Here is a 19,221-nt window from a genome sequence, read left to right on the forward strand (position 1 = left end):
GGTACTGTCCAGGTCAGTACAGAATTCTTCCGCTGCTTTTACTATGTCATCGAAATTGCTGATGATACTACCCTGCTTATCTTTCAGTGCACACATCTTGCGTTTTCCTATGCCAAATATTCTTCTCACTGATTTCATGCTGAGTCTATATTTTACTGCTTCCTCAATCTTTTCCACGTTATAATTACGAATATCCCACACTTTCTTCTTCTTGATCAGTTTTGACAGTTCAGCCAATTTTACCTGATCTCTTGAGTTGGATACTTGCATGTTTTGTCATTTTCTTATTAGGTACTTTGTTACTTAGGAGAGCTTTCCTACAGGTTGCGTTGGTGCCTTACCTTCCACTTCAATTGCTGCTTCTGAAATCAACCTAGTTACGGTTTCATTCATTACCACTATTTGTCTACATATAATGCAAATGCACTAGGGGAATCGATTTCACAGACGTTATCAGTTTCTCTGCAGAAGACGTAGCATTTCCTTTTTATATAAAATCGATTTTATCTTAGGTTGTAGGGTCGTGTGGTAGCCTTGGCAAAATATATGGCTTCTTTCTGTCCGGGGAGTGATTGTACTGGAGATAATTGGCGCCCGCACGGTGAAGTCTGCAAGAGGACGACAAAGCACAAGTCCAGGTGCAACAATATTAGGAAGGCCCACTAAGCTTTAACAATGTCACTGCCTCACCAAAACAGGAATTGGCCTCCCTGGTGCAGTATTCGAATACTACCTCCCTCAAGACTCCTACAGTTAACCCATGGCCCTCAGTCCCCAGCGGCTCCGGAGCACCTAACCAAGGCGATAGCCAGACCTGCGACGCGGCAGAGGGTGCTAAGAATCTCTTGGTACGGACAGGCCGCCACTGCAAACTGAACCTGGCAACGTTCAACACACGCAGCCCATCGAGTGAGGCTAGCTTAGCAGGCCTATTGGAGGAATTATCAGACATTGCTACGAATATTATTGACAGTGGTTAGACAAACTGGTGAGGCTTATACAGTGCTGACTAATTATCACTTCCTCTGCTACACAGGCCTTCCAGATAAGAGAGAATTCAGGGTAGGACTTCTAATCCATATGGACACAGTGGGCAATATTCATGAATTCTACAGCATTATAGAGAGGGCAGCATTCGCCGTAATAAAGCTGAATAGAAGGCATAGAATGAAGGTAGTACAAGCCTACGCTCCAACCTCCAGTCACGATGACGAAGAAAAAGAACAGTGTTGTGAAGAGGTTGAATTATGGATGAGAAGGGTGCAAACTCGGTATACTGTGGTGATGGGCGACTTCAACGCTGAAGGGGGGGGGGGGGGGGAAGCAGGCTGGGGAGCAATCAATTTGCACATACGGCATCTATTCTAGGAACACTAGATTAAAGATGTTGGTAAAATGCGCGGAAAGGAATAGGCTCTGAATAATGAATACCTTCTTCAGGAAGCTCAGCAACAGGAAGTGGACCTGGAAAAACACTAATGAAGAAACAAGGATTGAAATAGATTTCATAGTCTCTGCTGATCAGAGCATTGTGCAGGATGTAGAAGTGTTAGGTAGGGTAAAGTGCAGTGCCCATAGGTTAGGGACCTCTAGGATTTCTCGCACTTTGAAGAGAGAAAAAGTAAAATAAGTCAAGAAGAAACAGGCCAACCTAGACGCAGTAAGGGTAAAAACAGACCAATTCAGGCTGGTGCTCACATAGAAATATACTGCTCTGGTGTGGAAGCAGGCTCGGCAACACACTTACGAGGAACAGCTAGGGAGCCACTTCTTCCCGAATGTATTTCTGAATCTGCGGCCGCAAGCCGGAGTGATCAACTCTAAGGCATCCGGGCTCCAAGGCCGAGAGGTCCGCGGACTGCAAACTGGTGCGACGGGTGGACAGGCGCTGCTTGTGCAGCTCGTCGAAGCTTTGACACAGCTCAATTACTTGTGCAACTGCCGTAGGGTTCTTGGCTACGAGCATATGGAAGGCATCGTCTATGCCTTTCATATTGTTACCGTAAAACAACACAAGGCGGAACTATTTACATTGTATTTACAGTATGTGAGAGACACAGTAGCCAAGATGGTGGACAGCCACCAGCACCAGAGAGAACCGTCTTCTTCGTCGTCTGCCTCAGGCTGAATGTCTCTCTCGTAGCATTACCCCCGGTGATGTAAGCGCCGTCTCGGCGCACTTCACACATTGTCGTTAGAAGGAGGGCGGTAGGCTTTCAGTCTGCTGACGTGAACTAGGTCACTGGGAGCGATCGCAGGCGGTAAAGTCCGAGAGGCGGGAACAATCTCGTAGGTGATGTCCGTGACCTGGCGGACGATTCGCTAAGGACGCTTGTATCGACATAACAACTTCTCGGACAAGCCAACACGGCGAAATGGACACCACATGAGAACTATGGCACCGGGTGAGAAGCGAATTTCGTGGTGCCGGCTGCCATAGAGGCGCTTCTGGGTCGCTTGCGAGGCCAACAACCTAGTGCAGGCGGTCTGACGCGCGTGATTGGCACGAGCAATGGCATCACGTGCATATTCGCTAGGCGGCGCGGCAGCAGGAGGAAGTAGGGTGGCCATTGGTAACGTCAGGTTCACGGCCAAATAGCATATAAAAGGGTGAATAACCGGCGCTATCGGGACACGATGAATTGTAGGCGACGGTCACGTAAGGTAGCGCAAAGTCCCAGTCACGGTGGCGAGATGAAACATTTATTGGGAGCATGTCCTATGAGGGTGCGATTTAGTCTCTCGGCGAGGCCATTTGTTTGGAGATGGTAGGCAGTGGTCAACTTGTGCTGCGTTGAGGAGGAGCGCGAAAGATCGTCGACTACTCGGGATAAAAATGCCCGGCCTCGATCTGTGACAAGTGGCTAGGATCGCCATGGTGTAGAATAACATTGTGGAGCAAAAAATCGGCAACTTCAGTAGCAGTGCTGGTGAAGCGTGCTCGAGTGATACCTGGTGGCATAATCGATGGCAACAGGCGACCCACTTGCTGCCGGATCGTGACTCAGGAAAAGGATCGAGAAGGTCTCAAGCAACACGGAAGAATGGTTCGGTCGAGATGGAGAGCGGCTGAAGCAATCCAGCCGAGGGTGTGGCAGGACGTTTCCGACGTTGGCTTTTATCGCAGGAGGTCACGTAACGTCGAATAGACCGGGCGAGACTGCGCAAAAAGAAGCGGCGCCGGACACGATGGTACATGCGGGATACGCCAAGGTGACCAGCAGTTGGTTCGTCGTGAAGCTCATGCAGGACCGTAGAACGCAGATGTTTAGGGACAACGAGAAGCAGCTCAGGGCCATCTGATTGGACGTTACGACGGTAAAGTGTGCCATTCACGAGGACGAACATTCGCAGTGAGGCTTCGTTAGGTGGGGATTCCAGCCGGTCAATGAGCGATCGCAAAGAAGCATCACGACGTTGTTCGTCACCAATCTGGAGTAACTGAGACATAGACATGACGCAGGGGTTAGGGTCGATGCCCGATCCGTCTGCTTGGCCAACAGGGTAGCGGGACAAGCAGTCGGCGTCCAGATGGAGGCGGCCAGACTTGTAGGTAACGGAGTAAGAATACTCCTGAAAGCGCAACGCTCAACAACCAAGTCGCCCAGTAGGGTCCTTCAATGAAGAAAGCCAACAGAGAGCGTGATGATCAGTTACAACACAGAAAGAGCGGCCATACAAGTAAGAACGGAATTTCGAAACCGCTCAGACAAGGGCAAGAGATTTCAATTCCATAATATAATAATTGCGTTCAGATTTTGATAGGAGACGACATGCGTCCGCAATAACACGATCAATGCCTCGTTGACTTTGGGATAAAACTGCACCGATGGTGTGACTAGCGTCTGTGCGCAGTTCCGTGGGAGCAGTTGGATCAAAATGCGCAAGAATATGTGGAGTTGTTAGGGCATCGATAAGCTCAGAGAAGGCGTCAGCTTGTAGAGGACCCCAACAAAACGGGCCGTCTTGTTTGAGAAGGTCAGTGAGTGGACGTTCGAGTGCCGCAAAGTTTTCTACGAAGCCGCGAAACTAGGAACACAGCCCCACGAAATTATGAACGTCATGGACAGACCGTGGAACGGGGAAGTTCGTGGCAGCGCGTATCTTCGCTGGGTCTGGTCGGACACCGGAAGCGTCAAAGAGGTGGCCCAGCACAGTAATTTGACGAAGAGCGAAGCGGCACTTCGAGGAATTTAACTGGAGGCCAGCTCGTCGTACAATTGATAGAAGGGTCGAAAGCCGCTCAAGGTGTGTTGCGAAAGTGGGGGAGAAAGTTATCACGTCGTCCAGGTAACATAAACACGTCGACCATTCAAATCTTTGAAGCAGGGTGTCCATCATTCTCTCAAAGGTGGCTGGTGCGTTGCACAGACCCAAAGGCATGACCTTGAATTGGTAAAGGCCATCAGGGGTCACCAAGGCGGTCTTCTCACGATACAGGTCGTCTATAGCGATTTGCCAGTAGCCAGATGAAAGGTCCAGGGATGAAAAGAAGGTGACACCATGGAGGCAGTCGAGGGCATCGTCAATACGTGGAAGAGGGTACACGTCCTTCTTGGTGATTTTGTTGAGGTGCCGATAATCAATGCAGAAATGCCAGGAACCGTCTTTCTTCTTTACTAATACGACGGGAGAGGCCCAAGGACTAGCCCTTCGCAAGCATTTTAGCCACTTCTTTTTGAATCACTTCGCGCTCTGATGAGGACACACGGTAAGGTGGACGGTGATTGCGCAAAGAGTCGCCAGTGTTTATTCGATGGGCGACAACCTTAGTCTGACCCAGGGGTCGATCAGGAATGTCGAAAATGTCGATGTATGAGGCCAAACCCCGGCAGAGAGCGTCGGCCTTGTCAGGCGAAAGGTCTGATCTAATCATGTTACCAAAAAATGCTGCCGTCAGAACTTGGTGACCGGAAAATTTCAGCTTCTTCAGGTGCAGTTATGGCGACAACCTCGACGTCATGGCCTGTCATAGGCGTGAGGTGGGCAAGCAACATCTCGTGGGGCAACACTAGGGGAGTCAGACCAAAGTTTAGTAGCGGGAGGAACACACAGTTATCAGCTAATGGGGCGATGGCATGTGGCACAGTAACATTGCGCATCAGGCGTACGTCTGTAATCGGAGAGACGATATAGTCGCTGTGAGGAACGGGAGGGGTCGATGACAAACACACGCACGTGACGGCTCGAGGCTGTAGGCGAACAAAAGCGGTGGGGCTTCAGCAGCTGACGGGCGTTTCGCAGGCATCTGATAGATGAGGAAGATGGAGGCAGAGTGTTTCAGAAGAACAATCAAGGCCGAGTGTGCCTAACGAAAGTCAAGACCAATGAAAGTCCTCTATTTTACTTGATCATTCTCACAAATACCTTTTTTCAGCACCCACCGTAAGAGCGCCTACCGATAGCGGCGGGCGTTGATGCCGCTATCACTTGCAATGCAATGCAGTTCTTGTAGTGGACAGAAAGGCACGCTCGTAAAGTTCACGCCCCCTTCACATGTTGTGTTGCTTTGGTTGCCCACGTTTGTCTGAATTTGGTGACGCGTGTAGTTTCACTGTTCCTGAACCTGTTCAGTCAAAAGTAGTGAGTTGCGACCGCCAGATAATTGTTCAACTTTAATTGTTTTCGTGGGACAGCGCTGGCCGACGGGCTTGGCGTCCACGAAAGGACGAGCACTCTACGCTCAAAGCGTTCGTCGGCCTCCAAACAAAGTATGTTTTGCGCCAGGGTGCGGCTTCGACACCCGTATGGCTGAAGTTTTTCTCCATGGCATTCCGCGCTGAAAGCTCAAAACGGCCATCACGTCGATTAGCGAGGCATTTGAATATACAGCTCTAATGGCAGGCCCCCGAAAAATGATTTCGCGCCTTTGAGAACAAAATGATGTCACTTCTGTTTTTAAGGGATATCGCGTCACATCACATTTTTTCTTCCGCCGGAAGTTCCCTCCTCACACAGATCGCGCTAAGCCCCCTAAATTGCCGATAAGCCGCCATGTTTTGAACGTATGGACTTCTATGGAAGTTTCGCTACCAGGTGTATTTACCTTGTAACCAGCTTCACAGCGTGCATTGGAACCCAATAATAAAGCGAAACTTTACATGTCGAGGCGAAATGGTATATGGCATGGCGAATCTACTGTGTTAAAAAATCAAACATCATCAGCATTGGCTCGAGCGTCGTCGTCTTCTTCCACAGCTGCCTGCGTTGCCGCTAAAAATTCCAGCGTAGAATTTTACTTCCATTTTGTGGTCGTAATGAGGAGGCCCCATTTACGGTGGTATGAGTCGATTGCATAAGGGGGTATGAGCCATACATTGTCTTACGTAACAGAGTTAATTTTGAAGCAATTTCATTTCGAAGAATTGCAAGCGGCAATGGCGGACGATTGCAGCTAACCACGCCGTCGAGCAAACTCGAGACATCGAACGCAAGTCACAACCGGCAGTGACGTCGTTCTCTCCGCCGCAGCCCAACGTGCGTATAACCACATAATTGAGAAATACTTTAATGAACCATCGTGAGTAACCCAGTAATACACACCGGGACCGCGGTTTTTGGTTCGTATCCAAAAACTGCCGTGCCGTAGCCATGGCAACCAGGAGGGCGGCGTGGCGCATCCACACGAGGTCTCCTCCGCGCCAGTTCCGTCCCTTCCCGACCTCCGCCTCTCTTCTCTACGCGGCGCGCTGAGCCAGGAGAAGAAAAGAACGTCACAGTTTCACCCGAAAGGCGAAGCAACAATTACGATAGCAAATTAGTAGAGTGAAGTAAGTGATACGGAGTAAGGATAGTAGTTTTAAGAGCCGTGTAAACTTGGACGTGCAGCAGCACCAGCAACGCGCAGAACTGTTGTCGACGCCGTCGGCGTTTGGAACTGTTGTCGACGACGTCGGCCGGTGCCTCTGGGGGCCACTCGGAGGTTTTCAAAAACATCAGAACGGGACACTCATCGAGCAGGATTGAAAGTCTTTACCACCTTCTCGCCCCGCAACGTTTTTATATAAATACGCATTTGGTGCCGCAGCTAAACGTGGCCTCCCCTCCCTCCCTCCCTCCCTTCCCACGACGGCCTTTCGCACGACGGAAGAAGTTGCGTTTGCTCTCCGCCATTTGTTCGCTGCCCGCGAAAGCGCGTGTCCCTCGCGCGCTTTCACTCGTATATACAGCATACAACGCGCGGAGTCGATTTCATCACCGTTGGACTCCATACGAAACCTCACGGCGACGCCGACGGCAGAAATTTGCTTAGAGTGTCCATATAATTGATCTCGCAATAAAAGGCGAAAGCTTCACTAGGCCGCGCAAAGCTCGAGACACAGCCAAGCTGGCCATTTGGTATCGAGTTCGATACCAACGAATTCGGCGTCACCAAGCAACAGCGTTTTTGGCACTTTGGAAACCTTGGTTAGCCTGCCTGCGTTTGTGACATGCCGGGAACGCTCTCGTTCGTAGGCACCGACGCGTCCAGCGCTATTCACACGAAATGTCGCAAAAGGGAAGGTACCTCCCAAAATGAATGCTCGAGAATACCTTCCTACATGCGTAGTTAAGTTAAACCAAGTTAATACCTAGCAGTAGCAGACAGTAAGACTTGGGGATCGACGGTTTCGTTGTGCCTAAGTTTTGCACGACTGAGTGCAAACTCCCCAGATTTTTTTTGTAGCTGCATGGGCGTTGTAAAACACCCTTCATGATATGTATATGTTGAATGTTTAATGAACAGGCGCTATAAATGAAAAGAATTTTTAAAAATATATGGTTGCGGGACTTCGTGTCCTTTAATTAAATGATCATGGGGTCCGCAGACACGCTCAGATAATGCAGCGATCGGTACTTCAACTCGACTTGGCGTAATTGAAGCAATTTAAATAAATTTGTACTTACATACTCAATGCATTTCCATTAGATTGTAGATGTGGGGTGGCTTATAATGGCCTGATAACAAAGCTATGTTTGGAGAGCGCTTGCCGAAACAGTGAGAGAAAGTGATATCAAAAAGGTAAGCCTAAACTGGAAAGCGTTAGGTGACGCTAGTTTTATCTATGCTGGGCAGTCTAATAAGCCTGCAGGATCCCGTCTATCGCAGAGCAAAAAAAGAAAAGACAAAAAGCGTGTGGCGACGGCTATGTGATGAGCATGCTCGGCTCATCATAAACATCAGCTGGTTCCAATACCACTTTCAACAACGGATACTACGCGACAACTTCAATCGATTGCTCGCAACATCACACTTCTGCGATGGAATTCACCGGCTTTCACCAACTCACGTTTGCACTCTCTAGACGGTAACTTGCGACTTCGCCTACCAACTAAATTCTCCCTTCGTGAAACAGCTTTACTGTGTCGCATGTGGTTGGGTGTCGCATTTACCAACACCTATTCGTTCCTGATAGCGATGGCCTACAGTGCGGCGAGCAATTTGTGCGGGTGCGACGAGACTCTCGAACACCTTCTGTGTCACTCTCCATCTTTGGCAACCAACGACGTATTCTCCAAGCTAACTCAACCTGTTAGATAACAGAACGCTCTCGGAAGAAAAGATTCTTGGGCCATGGCCTATGCATTGTTGCATGCAAAAGGCCACAAAAGCCCTTCTGCAGTTCGTGAACAGTACTAGATTGTATGTACTCTTGCGACAGCGGAGATTTTTCTGTGACTATTTCTGCGAATGACGGAATCTGTTTTTTTTCTCTCGCCCTATCTATTCTTCCCTTGTCCTCCTCTAAAAGTGTAGGGTAGCCAACTGGGTACGTCCTTGGTTAAGCTCCCTACCTTTCCCTCTTCGTTTCTCTCTCTCACTCCCTACTCATTTATTAACGCAAGCGATACTTCGTATTTGGGGCGCAAGTGCGACTTCCGCCCAAAGCACGTGTAATACAGGTGTATATCGTCAACGGCGTATGAAGCTATAGAGTGCCTAGGCTGTCGGCTGCCATATGTTGTGCTAAAATTATAACCCGCGTTATTATAGTACTACTCAGAGTGTAATTGTAAAACACCCTTCATGATATGTATATGTTGAATGTTTATAGCACAGGCGCTATAAATGAAACGCCATAAAAAGATATACGGATGCGTGATTTCGTGTCTTTTGATTAAATGATCGTGTGGTTCGCAGATACGTTCAGATAATGCAGCGATCGCTACTTCAACTCGCCTCGACGTAATTGAAGCAATTTAAATAAATTGGTACTTACATACTCAATGCATTGCCATTAGATTGTAGATGTGGGGTGGCTTATAATAGCTAGATAACAAAGCTATGTTTCGTGTGCGCTTGAGAGAAGGTGATATCAAAAACGTAAGCCTAAACTGGAAAGCGTTAGGTGACGCTAGTTTTATCTACGCTGGGCAGTCTAATAAGCCTGCAGGATCCCGTCTATCGCAGAGCAAAAAAAAGAAAAGACAAAAAGCGTGTGGCGACGGCTGTTTCACAAACTGGAGTACTGGTGCACGCCAGTATTCGCACACGTGTTCGCTTCAACCTTACGGCAAAACAACACTGATTAAGCGAAGAAAACACGGACGTCCACGTATATCAAATAGTTTCATGTCTCTGATACAGATATTCCGATCAGTGAAATCTCGGCGTCCAGCAAAGAACGATAAGTTCTTCATTATGTCAACATAATTGTTTTTAACATTGTCACAGTTTCGCCCGAAAGCAAAGCATCGATTGTGATAGCAAATTTGTAGACTGTTATACGAAGTAAGCAAGTAGTTTTATCAGCTGTATAAACTTGCAAATATTCGCTTACTCAAAAAATTAACAAGCATGGTGTCACCGCTAGCAGGCAAACATAAACAAATCACACTTGATATCCGCGGACACTCGCGACCAAAACGCTGGCGTGAGGAAGCGCCGCAGCAGCAGCCAGCGAAGTGACCTTCGTGCTGTCTATCGTTTTAGCGCACACTGAGCGGCGAGAACACCACACGTACAAAGGTGTGAGGCGTCGGCGCACCTGGAATTTTGCCCCAACGCCGATCGCTATCAAGATAGGGCGCGCGCGGCCGCGGAATATGCAGTTGGTACCGAGGTACAACGCCGTCCTCTCCCTCCTCCCCCACCGGTGTCTTGAGCGCGACGGGAGGCGGCACGCTTCTTCCCCGCTTTCCTCCCTCGCGCGCGCAAGATTGAACCACCGTTGTGAGCTGCCCGGCACGCTTTCACTCGCACATACAGCATACGTCACGCGACACTGGCATACGTCGCGAGGCCTTGGACTTTATACGGAACATCACGGCGACGCCGACGACAAAAATGCGTCTGTAGTGTCCATATAATTGTTATCGCAATAAGCGGTGAATGGGCGCACACTTTAATCAATGAAACTTGAACATCGAAAGAGTAACCGAGCAACAGACGAGAATACACCTTTGCTGCAACCCATGATGAAGTACGCAATAACCACACCCCACGCCGTGTGCGCGGTAAGAAATGTACGGTAAGTAAGCACGCGTGTGAGTGATTAAGCAGAAATCAAACAATCGAAGAGTGACGGCAGCCAATATTGTTATTCAGTAAGAAATGTGACAAGCCGCTGATTTCAATTGATAACCAAGTAAAGAAAGCAAAGCAAATGACAGTGACCATGATTTAGTTTAGTACCAGAAAGTATGGACGTATTGGAATAGACTTCTAACACCGTACGGGGCTCCCTGCGGCATGTATTCTCTCATCACTGCGTTTGTACTGAAATGCGCTCCGAATGTGCTTAGATGTCATCTGAAGCGTTGGCCTAAGTGGCGCGTCTACCAACCAGCGACTGCCAACGATATCCACCGAAACAGAGGATTGTTGAGCCGTACCGCGGGTGACGTATTAATTTCGGTGAACACTGTGAAAAGGGTCCTTAATGGTCGTGGGCGCTGAATTTTAATAAAGTACCACTTAGTTTCCAGCCGAACTTCCTACATAAACAAAGTTATGAAATGTATTGCGTGGACAAATTTTGAATACTGCTGGGAGTTGAGATCTTGTGGTATGCTCAAGTGTGTCATTCCGTGAATGTTCACGACTATTATATCTTTAGTAGCTGCCTGGGTGTTGTAAAACACATTTCATGATATGCAAAATTATATGTGGAATATTTAATGCACAAGCTCTATAAATAAAAGAGCATATATGGTTTCGTGACTTGGTGCCATTGTAGTAAATGATCATGTGGCTCGCTGATACGCATGAACAATGCAGGGATCGCTTCATCAATTCGGCTCCACGTACTTGAGATATTAAAAAAAAATGTTTACTTACTGTGTCGTAGATCAACGGCGTTGAAGCTACTCAATGCAGTTCCATATGAATGTGGAAGTTGGGAGGCTTATACTGGCAGGATGACGAACTTCTGTTGCGAGTGTGCGTTCCTACATAGTTTGAGGAAATATATATATATATATATATATATATATATATATATATATATTATTATAGCGGCCGTTCGTGTGGCGCAGACCATGCCCTCAATGGATAGCAGGTGCACGCCTGCACTCTCACAGGTGCACGCCAGGATTCGCACAAGTTTCGTTTCAGCCTCACGCGAAAACAACGGAAACTGATCGGAGAATGTAGAGATTTCCACGTGCATGAAATATGTCCATGGGTTTAAAACATCTATTTCTCTCAGTTAAGACTTCGTATTCAGCCCAGAAGGATGTATCTTTTATTATGGAAAAATCATTGTTTTTAAAAAATAAGCTTTGATAGAAATACGGCATGCTGTGTTCAGACAGTGTGAAACACCGTGAACAACATGTTAATTTAGTTGTTGTACCTCTGTTTAGAAGTTTATAAGGCAGATGAAACTACCATCCCTACTTCGTATAGCTGTCTACTAATTTAGTATCGCAATCGATGCTTCGCATTTCGGGCGGAAGTCGCTATAGTGTCACCGTAGGCATATATTGTGCTAAAATTGTAGCAGGCGTTATTATTGTACTGCTGAGAGTGCGTAGCTGTGCCAATGAATGCTTTTCTTAGGCGCTGCAAGTATAAGGCGTTGCAAATATATTTTAAGAGGACAAAGAGAGACAGAGAGAAAAGAAATAGACGAAAGGAAGGGCAGGGATTTTAACCAGACGCACGCCCAGTTTGCTACCCTACACTGGGGGATAGGGCACATATTTGAAAAGAGAGAGAGAGGAAATAGCGAGAGCACAGTTGCGCGCACAGTTGAAGGTTCCCACGAAGTCTACACACGGCTGCCAAGATCTGTCGACTAAAGGTACTTCAACAACGCCAGCTGTTCATGACAATTGTAAATAGTAATCTTTATTACATCCAATCATGTCGCGGTTACAAATCCAGCCACATACGCAAGATTGCTTGTGTGCGAGGCTGGGCAGTCGGCGGGTAGTACTGATATGCGTACACAAAGGAAATAGTGACATACTAGAAAAAAAAGAAATATTGGCTGAAAAACAAATAGTATTGTCTCAACAGCAAAACATTGAGTGAGGCAAGAGCATGCACCCGGTAGGAGTTAAAAAAGAGGCATTGACACTACAGATAATTTCACAATCAGGTTCGCACAAAAACAGGTACGGCTAGATAAAGAAATGGAAAAAAACATGGTACATAATATAAAACTTCTGGATTGCTCCGTCCTTGTATACATGCTTCAAAATCCCGAAGAAAAAGTTCAACATATATGGGCATTACGCACCCATGACCTTAAAAACGATTTTATATGTATAATGTCAATGCCAATATCATTCTCATTCAACTTATCGAAATTAGCCGGCACGTAGAAAGCACGGGTCCTCTTGCCGTAGTTTGGGTGCACACAAGGTACCACATATTTTTCTATTTGACTTAAGCTGCGAGATTTCACGTTCAAGTTTTTGAAATTACTAGAAAAAACTCTTACCCATGGCGTCAAACAGAACTTGTTGCTCGACAAACATGTCTGACTTGTACAAACTCAGCAAGACATCTTCCCATGACCCAGTGTGCCATACGAGAGGGTATACCCAATTGTTAGGATGCGGTTAATTATGTTAAGTCTACTAGAAGAAGAAAAGCCATAAATTGTTATTCCGTACCTTATGATCGATTCACCAAGTGCTTTGTAAACCATTTTCTGAACATTTGCATCGCAGAAAGATTTTAGGGCATACAAATGAGCGCACACAGCACGTAAGCGCTTTGCGAGCTCTTCAATGTGGATATTCCATGACAACCTGTCGTCGAAGTGTAGCCCCAGGTATTTTGTGTGTTTTTTTTACGAGAGTTACCGGAGGACTTGAGCATGCAAGGCAGTCACTGGTGTGAAGATAAACAGGGGAAATATCCGCGACCACTTTATATGGGCTGTGAAAACACATTGCCACGCGCCTTCAAGCTGCTCTCAATAAACGACGTTTATTGAGAGCAGCTGGGCTCTGGAGAAAACGGCGGCGAGAGCTAACTATCGAGCGGGGCGGTTAGCACACGCACTTCTTTCTTCTTGCGCCTTTGTTCTTGACCGGTTCCCACTACTACAGGTGACATTTCCCCCCTTCCTCGGAAAGAGCATCGGCTCGATGCTCAAGAAGTGGTGTGGGAAAGGAAAAAAAAACAACAAAAACCAAAAAAATAAAACACGCTCTATGAAGATGCTTGTGCACAGAACACAGTGAGAGCTACAGCAGCGTAGCTAGAAACCATTCTATACCTCTCTAGAAACAGGGAGGTAAGTGCATGAGGTGCAAAGTGGAGCGTAAAAATCACGACCGCGCAACGTAGGGCTTCATGCGTACGACGTGAACTGCGTCAGGGCTAGGTGGTTGTCTACGCCGTTGTAGCGCCGCCCTGTCTGGAACGACTTCATAGATCACGTCACGATTGCGGCGTAGCTCTTTGTATGGGCCCAAAAACCGGCTGTGCAACTTTTGACAAAGGCCATGGTGGCGAACAGGGGTCCACACCAACACTTGGTCTTCGGCACTGTAGCGCATTTGCCGGTGACGGATGTTATAGCGCCGTGCATCTGCGACTTGCTGCTCACTGATGTGCAGCCGCGCGAGATGGCGAGCCTCCTCAGCGCGCTGAGCAAACTCTTCGGCGTCAGTAGTTAGGTGATCGGCGTCGTGGCACGAAAACATAGCGTCCAGCATCGTCTGTACTTCGCGGCCGTAGACAAGGCGAAATGGTGTGAAGCGCGTTGTTTCCTGTAAGTGATATTATACGCGAAGGTCACATAAGCCGGAATACGATCCCATGCTTTGTGCTGGACGTCGATGTACATAGAGATCATGTCTGTGATGGTCTTGCTTAATCGCTCAGTAAGGCCGTTGGACTGCGGATGGTAAGCGGTCGTCTTTCGATGCCTGGTGTTGCTTAGTTGAAAAATGCCATGAACGCCGTTCCTCTGTCTGTGATAACAATGGATAGGTCACCATGGCGAAATACAATGTGACACATGAATAACTGCGGTACCTCAGAAGCCGTGGCTCGTGGGAGCCCCTCTGTCTCGGCATAGCGGGTTAAATAGTCAGTGGTGACAATCAGCCACTTGTTGCCTTTGATTGACACAGGAAAATGCCCAAGAATGTCCAAGTCGACTTGGTCGAATGGCTTATGAGGTGGTTCGATGGGTTGCAATAACCCGGCGGGCTTCAGTGGTGGTGACTTTTATCGCTGACATTCACGGCAGCCTTTAACATACTGTTTGACGCTTGCCGACAGCCCGGGCCAGTAATACATCTCGCGCACTCTAGCAAGCGTTCGTGAGGAGCCGAGGTGGCCAGATGTAGGCTCGTCATGGCAAGCGAAAAGAATATCGTCCCGCAAGTTTTTGGCAACTACTAGGAGGTAGGCTCGGTCAATTGCGCAGCAGCAGGAGCGGCGGCAGCACGGACTGTCAGTAACCCTGAGGCACCTTGCCATTTCCGCGCCGGTAAACCGCGATACAAGAAAGCGTGACTGGTGCGACTGTGCTAACTTGCAGCGCAATCTGCCACATGCGACAGTGAGCCAGTATCAGCTGATCTGGTGTGTCACCGACCCTGCGCAGTGAGGACATCGTCCTGCACCGGCGCTGCCTTCGCCACGGTATAAAGGCCGATTTCCACGACGCATCGACCATTTGGGCAGCAGCAGCAGCGGTGGCAGCACGGACTGTCAGTAACCCTGAGGCACCTTGCCATTTCCGCGCCGGTAAACCGCGATACAAGAAAGCGTGACTGGTGCGACTGTGCTAACTTGCAGCGCAATCTGCCACATGCGACAGTGAGCCAGTATCAGCTGATCTGGTGTGTCACCGACCCTGCGCAGTGAGGACATCGTCCTGCACCGGCGCTGCCTTCGCCACGGTATAAAGGCCGATTTCCACGACGCATCGACCATTTGGGCAGCAGCAGCAGCGGCGGCAGCACGGACTGTCAGTAACCCTGAGGCACCTTGCCATTTCCGCGCCGGTAAACCGCGATACAAGAAAGCGTGACTGGTGCGACTGTGCTAACTTGCAGCGCAATCTGCCACATGCGACAGTGAGCCAGTATCAGCTGATCTGGTGTGTCACCGACCCTGCGCAGTGAGGACATCGTCCTGCACCGGCGCTGCCTTCGCCACGGTATAAAGGCCGATTTCCACGACGCATCGACCATTTGGGCAGCAGCAGCAGCGGTGGCAGCACGGACTGTCAGTAACCCTGAGGCACCTTGCCATTTCCGCGCCGGTAAACCGCGATACAAGAAAGCGTGACTGGTGCGACTGTGCTAACTTGCAGCGCAATCTGCCACATGCGACAGTGAGTCAGGATCAGCTGATCTGGTGTGTCACCGACCCTGCGCAGTGAGGACATCGTCCTGCACCGGCGCTGCCTTCGCCACGGTATAAAGGCCGATTTCCACGACGCATCGACCATTTGGGCAGCAGCAGCAGCGGTGGCAGCACGGACTGTCAGTAACCCTGAGGCACCTTGCCATTTCCGCGCCGGTAAACCGCGATACAAGAAAGCGTGACTGGTGCGACTGCGCTAACTTGCAGCGCAATCTGCCACATGCGACAGTGAGTCAGGATCAGCTGATCTGGTGTGTCACCGACCCTGCGCAGTGAGGACATCGTCCTGCACCGGCGCTGCCTTCGCCACGGTATAAAGGCCGATTTCCACGACGCATCGACCATTTGGGCAGCAGCAGCAGCGGTGGCAGCACGGACTGTCAGTAATCCTGAGGCACCTTGCCATTTCCGCGCCGGTAAACCGCGATACAAGAAAGCGTGACTGGTGCGACTGTGCTAACTTGCAGCGCAATCTGCCACATGCGACAGTGAGTCAGGATCAGCTGATCTGGTGTGTCACCGACCCTGCGCAGTGAGGACATCGTCCTGCACCGGCGCTGCCTTCGCCACGGTATAAAGGCCGATTTCCACGACGCATCGACCATTTGGGCAGCAGCAGCAGCGGTGGCAGCACGGACTGTCAGTAACCCTGAGGCACCTTGCCATTTCCGCGCCGGTAAACCGCGATACAAGAAAGCGTGACTGGTGCGACTGTGCTAACTTGCAGCGCAATCTGCCACATGCGACAGTGAGTCAGGATCAGCTGATCTGGTGTGTCACCGACCCTGCGCAGTGAGGACATCGTCCTGCACCGGCGCTGCCTTCGCCACGGTATAAAGGCCGATTTCCACGACGCATCGACCATTTGGGCAGCAGCAGCAGCGGTGGCAGCACGGACTGTCAGTAACCCTGAGGCACCTTGCCATTTCCGCGCCGGTAAACCGCGATACAAGAAAGCGTGACTGGTGCGACTGTGCTAACTTGCAGCGCAATCTGCCACATGCGACAGTGAGTCAGGATCAGCTGATCTGGTGTGTCACCGACCCTGCGCAGTGAGGACATCGTCCTGCACCGGCGCTGCCTTCGCCACGGTATAAAGGCCGATTTCCACGACGCATCGACCATTTGGGCAGCAGCAGCAGCGGTGGCAGCACGGACTGTCAGTAACCCTGAGGCACCTTGCCATTTCCGCGCAGGTAAACCGCGATACAAGAAAGCGTGACTGGTGCGACTGTGCGAACTTGCAGCGCAATCTGCCACATGCGACAGTGAGTCAGGATCAGCTGATCTGGTGTGTCACCGACCCTGCGCAGTGAGGACATCGTCCTGCACCGGCGCTGCCTTCGCCACAGTATAAAGGCCGATTTCCACGACGCATCGACCATTTGGGCAGCAGCAGCAGCGGTGGCAGCACGGACTGTCAGTAACCCTGAGGCACCTTGCCATTTCCGCGCCGGTCTGTTGCTTTTTGCTTGACACTCTTGTTTAGCATGTGTTAGGCTCTGCGCTGCTGCTCTGCTGCTCATTGTATTGCTGAGAATGAGTCGAAATCAGAATGATTGCTGTTTTAATTGTGGTATGCCGGTTGTGGATGATGATCGCGCATTGTGTCAGGAGTGTACATGTGCACACCATCTGGGAAGCTGCTCTGGCGTTTCGGAGAAAACATTTAAGTCTAGAGGCGAGGCTTCTCGAAGGCAATGGCGATGCCAGTTTTGCAGAGGCGTGAAACAGAAAATGACTGCAAGCAATGGTAATGCAGTTGCCATTGCGGAACTTCAGGTTCAAGTGAGAGATCTAAAGGACACTGTCACTGCTATCGAGATGAGCGTACAGCTACTGTCCGACAAATATGATACCGTGCTTGCTAGTCTGAATAGAAATGACAAAGAAATAAAGGACATTAAGTGCCGAATTGAGGAACGTAGGGAATGCCAGTGCAATGAACAGCTCACCGATTTGAAACGGGACATCGATGAACTTGAATGGCAGAATAGAAAACTTAACCTTGAATTTCATGGCATTCCGAAAACAGATCATGAGGTCTTGCTTGAAAAGGTGAATGCAGTTGCTTCGTCTCTCGAGCTACCGCCGTTAGAGGATTGCGATGTCACTGCCATGCATCGTTTGCCGGCGAGATCGGACAGGGTACCCGACATCATTGTCCGTTTTTGCCGGCAATCAGTTCGGAATAAGTGGTTCGAGAGGCGCAGGCAACTGAGGTCACAGGACTCTACGGTTTACGTTCAAGAAAATCTAACAAAACAGGCAAGATGTCTTCTATGGAAAACTAAGCAGTGGGCTCGTGAGAGAAAATTTTCTTTTGTTTGGTTCAATAACGACAAAGTACTTGTAAGGCGGAAAGAGGGTGACCGAGCTATCGTAGTCCGGTCTAAGAGCGACCTGGCATCTATTACTTAAGGTCGATCTGACGGCGGTTAAATAGTTGCTCCATCATCATGGCGATCACACCTGATGAACTACAAAACCATGTAAAGAAAGACTACCTATCCGGGCTTAAGTTTTTTCATATAAACGCTCAATCCGCAAATAATAAGCACGTGTCTCTCGAAATATTTTTTGCACAGTTCGGTTTCCTGTTTGACGTCATCATGATAACGGAAACCTGGTACACTGATGACAACGTTTTCACCTTGAATGGCTACAATACGTTTGCCTTAAATCGCCCTTGTCGGCGTGGTGGCGGGATATCATTTGTGATAAATGAGACACTACACTGCGAACTACTTGATGACCTTACCTTCTCAGAAGTTGATTGCGAAGCATTGAGCATTTTAATGAATGACAAACTTATATCAGTTGTTTATCGTCCACCCAATAGCTGTCCTACCACGTTCTTCAGCCATCTTGAGAAATTTTTGATTACGGTAACTCCAATAAGCTTAATATAGTATGCGGTGGCGATTTCAACATTGATTTGCTCACAAAGTGCTCAATGACAAGTGAAATGGTTTCACTATATGAAAGCTTTAGCCTAATTAAGGCAATTATTTCACCCACTAGAATAACCACTCATTCTTCTACGCTAATCGACTTCTTTCTTACGAGCTTTGAAGTTAGCAATATAACATCTGGGACTATCTCATGTGATTTGAGTGATCACTTACCTATATTTATGGCTATCAATGAGCATGTCAAAAAAAGAGGCCATACATACTTATACAAAGCATCACGTCTCGGATTCTAGATAACTTTCGTCGGGATCTATCAGCTATGTCCTGGGATGCAATTTTTGCTGCTAACAATGTTGATTCAGCCTTTCACATATTTATACACAAACTCAAGGAGGCTTACAATTTACATTTCCCATATAAAGAATTCCGACCATCTAGAAAAATTCGTAAACCATGGATCACGAAAGAAATGATAAGCAAAATCAAGGTTAAATATAAAATGTATGACGTCTTTCTCGCCTCCCGTGACCCAAAGTTATT

General features: G+C 48.6%; 1 protein-coding gene across 3 annotated transcripts in view; it reads right to left on the reverse strand.

The window, feature by feature from the left end:
* The window catches only part of LOC119454373 (uncharacterized), a 239,663-nt gene extending 228,297 nt beyond the window's left edge, over nucleotides 1-11,366 (reverse strand). For all 3 annotated transcript variants that reach the window (XM_037716327.2, XM_049668408.1, XM_049668406.1), the window contains exon 1: nucleotides 11,261-11,366. The gene's annotated coding sequence lies outside the window, so the exon portion shown is untranslated. The remainder of the gene's footprint in view (nucleotides 1-11,260) is intronic.
* Between the last annotated feature and the right edge of the window lie 7,855 nt (nucleotides 11,367-19,221).

This window comes from Dermacentor silvarum, chromosome 5 (genome assembly GCF_013339745.2).
Source record: "Dermacentor silvarum isolate Dsil-2018 chromosome 5, BIME_Dsil_1.4, whole genome shotgun sequence".
In the NCBI taxonomy this organism is placed as follows: domain Eukaryota; kingdom Metazoa; phylum Arthropoda; class Arachnida; order Ixodida; family Ixodidae; genus Dermacentor; species Dermacentor silvarum.